Below are 4,856 nucleotides of genomic sequence, written 5' to 3' on the forward strand. Positions count from 1 at the left end.
GTGATTTCACGAACAAGGTAACATCATGCTTTCCTAAAGCATGATCTTGATGTGCATGTATATTCCGCAAAGAAAAATTTTGTTTTTCCCTCTTGCATGCATCGGCCTTCAAGGCCATTTCGAACTTTCAAGTGGTATCAGAGTCCGGTTGCTTTACCATCGACGGGTGATGGTACCTTGTTTGTGATCATATTTTTCACGGTTAAAATCTCTTTAAAGGTTAAAGATTCAATTTTTTATAAATGGATTCTAATTTACAATACTTTAAACGGTTAAAGTTTTTGTTTTTATGAACATGTTATTTCGAATGCCATGTTCATGCATCCATTCATATTCATGGTTATCTTTTTCTTTATAAAAGTTTTAAAAGGAAGCACCTTTTTGAAGGGTGGAGTTCGACCATGAAAGGTGTTTTGAACACCTTGATTGTTTTCTTATTTTTTTCTCCATGAATTGTTTCATGAGCATGCAATAAAATTTTTTGAAAATTAATCTCATATACATTAGTATATGGTTCGGCTATTAAGTGTTGATGGCTATATGCATGATTTAATTTTGTGTTCTTTGAGAAAGAGTCAACAAAATTAGAATTATATTAATTGTTATATAATTCGGTCAATTGAAAAATTAAGAAAAGTTTTAAATTTTAAATATGTTTTGATAATTAATTGTTAAATATCAAGACATACGTGAAAAATATATATTATGTGATAATATTTTGTACTTGTGAGTTGTCTAACATTTCAGGTGCAAAAGAGGAAGGGGATGGTCATGGTGCCCGGAATTTGAAATTTGAAGTTTTAAATTAATTTGTAATTTTGGGCTCTTTTACAAGAGATGTAATTTAAATTTCAAATTTTTGTAATTTAAATTTTGTCCCTCCAAGATGTTTTGGAGTTTCTTTAATTGTAATTAGAGAAATTAGGCTATTGGCGTATAGACGACAAGAAGCCGAGGCTTGAGAAGCAAGATGGACAAAAGAGCGAGCACCATGACTATCTCAAAATAAAACTGTTTTATTTGCATGTATATTATTATACGACTAGTATGCATGAGATAGAGTATCGCGATATGTATGCTTTATGACTTATGACGTCTAGTATGCATGAGTTGGACTAAATCGTGTTTGTATGATTATTATGCAAGTCCAATTGCAACTAGTTTAAACCGTTAGATGTATGACATAGGTAACGACTAGCATGATAATATATTAATGCGTTTGATGAGACTTAATAAACCCTTAATAAAAGGAACCCTTAAAAGAAATAAAATTATTGAGCGCATGATTACGTCCCACCACCAATATTACTCAAACCTCCTCTAAATAGTGGTGCTCTACAACCCAGTTGGGACCCACTGTTTCGTTGAGTAAGAGTAGTATTAGAAGTGTAAGACACTTGGGGTGTTGGTTAGTGCTTAACTGAGACATGAGTTGCAGGCTCAGCCGGGCTTGTGTGCTTAGGGTAATAGTGCTAGGTTGGTTGCATGAGATGCACCACTAAGTGACAAGGAGTTGACAACCTAATGTTAAGAAAGGGTATGAGATACCATTGATAAAGATCAATCCATTATTTAAATTAATCTTGCGGTCTCAGACGGGGGTTAAAATAAATAATCGCATTCTTAATCCCACTAAGGAACGTTCTAAAAGTAGAATAACCCTAAGTCAAAAGGAAGGGTCATTGACTTAGATAAAATAGTGGGAGGGGAAAAATTATTTAAAGTCTTTAATAATTTTTTTTTACTACATGATCAAATATTAATTAATTTTATCTTTACATTTTTCAGTTAATTAGTATGACTAATACACTGTCACTGCGCTTCATACTTGATACGAACAAACTGACCAGTCCAAATTTTATGGACTGGTATCGGAACCTAAGAATTGTTCTAAGGGCTGAAAAGATTGCTTACGTCCTAGATGCTGAATTACCCGTAGCTCCTAAGGAAGGGGAAGATGGGTTCGCGGAATATGATTTCGAGGCCCACAAACACCACATGGATGACAATGTGTTGGCTGTCTGCATCATGTTGGCATCCATGTCGCCTGAACTGCAAAAGCAGCATGAGCATATGGATGCTCCCTCTATTGTCTTACATCTCAAGGATTTGCATGACTTTAAAGGCAGGCATGAGAGGTATGAGGCCTCAAGAGAATTGTTCTCTTGCAGGATGTCTGAGAGCATGTCTGTTAGCAGTCATGTTCTTAAGATGATCGGTCTGATTGAGAAGCTAGGAAATCTAGGCTTTATCATGGATGCCGAACTAAGTAATGACTTAGTCCTCACCTCACTTCCACCTTCCTTTAGTCAATTCATCATGAATTACCACATGCATGGGATGCAAGTGAGCTTTCCTGAGTTGTTACGTATGTTAACAACTGTTGAAGTGTCTATCAAAAAGGATAAGACACAAGCTCTTCTGATTGGTGGGCCTAGCAAGGCCAAGGGTAAGGGTAGGGAGCCTGCTAAAGGTGACTCCCTTAAACCCAATGGAAAACCCAAGAAGAAGAAGGGCAAAGGAAAGGGTAAGAAGGCTTCGAATGACAAAAGCAAAGCTGAGTGCTTCCACTGTGGCAAGAAAGACCATTGGAAGAGGAACTGTCCAGACTACCTGAAGAGTGTGAAGGACAAGAAGCATGGTGATGCTTCTACCTCAGGTATTTTCATGATTGAGATCAATTATTCATGTGCTAATCCTACTTCATGGGTATTGGATACCGGTTGTGGTTCTCATATCTGCAATATGTTGCAGGTGCTTAGGAGCCCAAGGAGATTGGAGAGGAATGAGGTGGACCTCCGCGTTGGTAATGGAGCAGGAGTTGCTGTTCATTCTATTGGAGAAGCCGACCTCATTTTGCCTACGGGCCTTTTTCTGCATTTGAATAAATGTCTTTATGTTCCAAGTATTTCTAGAAACATTATTTCAAATTCTTGTTTAGAACAAGATGGATTTATTTTCAGTATTAAGAATGGTACATTTTCTATCATTATGAATAATATTGTTTATGGTACTGCTACCTTAATAAATGGATTGTATGTTCTAGAAATGGGAACTGAAGTTCTCAAAATAGATGTGAAACGACCTAGGATGGATAATCAATCATATCTTTGGCACTGTGGACTAGGGCACATAAATGAAACAAGATTGTCTAGGATGCATGCAAATTGATACCTAAATTCCTTGGATTTGGAATCCTATGGACAATGTGAATCTTGTCTAGCTGGAAAAATGACTCATCACACGCCCAAAGGGCTTGAGAGTCATAGGGCTAGTGAGTTATTAGAACTCATTCACTCTGATGTATGTGGCCCAATGTCTATTGAGGCTAGAGGAGGATACTCCTATTTCATTACCTTTACGGATGACAAATCAAGATTTAGGTATGTGTACCTGATGAGATATAAATCCGAAGCTTTTGAAAAGTTCAAAGAGTTTATGAATGAAGTAGAGAAACAGCGTGGCAAGATAATTAAGACATTACGATCAGATTGTGGTGGTGAATATTTGAGCCTTGAGTTTCAGGATTATCTAAGAGAGAATGGAATTCTCTCGCAGTTTACTGCTCCTAACACACCACACCAAAATGGTGTCTCCGAAAGGAGAAACAAGACCTTGTTAGACATGGTTAGGTCTATGAAGAGTGAGACTCAACTTCCAAAATCGTTTTGGGGATATGCCTTAGACACAGCGGCATACCTTCTAAATAGGGTACCGTCTAAATCTGTTCGGACCACACCATATGAGATATGGAATGGTAAGAGACCCAACCTGAGTTATCTCAGGGTTTGGGGATCGCCAGCTTATGTCAAGACATTGGCATCAGACAAGCTTAGTGCTAAGAGTACTAAATGTCTTTTTGTGGGGTATCCTAAAGGTGCTAAAGGATACTACTTTTACTCTATGGATGAACACAATGATTGTATCCAAGAATGCTGAGTTCCTTGAGAAGGATTTGATCTCTCAAGGAGCCAGTGGGAGTAAGATTGATCTTGAAGAAGCTCAAGAACCACATGAACAGATTGAGGAACCCAAGTCTGCTCAGCAGGCGACGTTCTCCGATGGAGAAGTAAACACACAACTCCGTAGGTCTACGAGGGACATCCATCCACCTGAGAGGTATGGATTTGTGATTGAGAATTAACAAATCGTTGAGGATAATGAACCGAGTAACTACGAGGAGGCAGTCAAGGATGTTGACTCTTCCAGTTGGCTTGAAGCCATGGAATCTGAAATGGATTCGATGTATCAGAACAAGGTATGGACCTTGGTTCCTAAACCGCAAGGAATAGTTCCTATCGGTAACAAATGGGTCTTTAAAAGAAAGACTGATGCAAATGGCAACGTTCAAACCTACAAAGCTAGGTTGGTGGCGAAAGGATATCGTCAAAGACAAGGAGTTGACTGTGATGAAACTTTCTCACCAGTTGCCATGATCAAATCTATAAGGATCATGCTTGCGATAGCAGCATATCACGACTATGAAATTTGGCAAATGGATGTCAAGACCGCCTTCTTGAATGGGTTCTTGAAGGAGGAAGTGTACATGACACAACCTGAAGGCTTTGTAATCAAAGATCAGGAGCATATGGTATGCAAACTTCAAAGGTCGATATATGGGCTAAAGCAAGCATCAAGGAGTTGGAATATTCGTTTTGATGAGGTCGTTAGGAGTAACGGTTTCATCAAGAACGAGGATGAATCTTGTGTTTACAGGAAGGTTAGTGGGAGTAATGTTGTCTTCCTAGTGCTTTATGTAGATGATATATTGCTTATAGGAAATGACATCCCCACATTACAAACAACGAAAGAGTGGCTTTCAGAAAGCTTCACCATGAAGGATTTGGGAGAGACGG

The sequence above is a fragment of the Gastrolobium bilobum genome, unplaced genomic scaffold (genome assembly GCF_033153095.1).
Source record: "Gastrolobium bilobum isolate Gb01-03AN ecotype WA unplaced genomic scaffold, APGP_CSIRO_Gbil_v1 utg136616, whole genome shotgun sequence".
In the NCBI taxonomy this organism is placed as follows: domain Eukaryota; kingdom Viridiplantae; phylum Streptophyta; class Magnoliopsida; order Fabales; family Fabaceae; genus Gastrolobium; species Gastrolobium bilobum.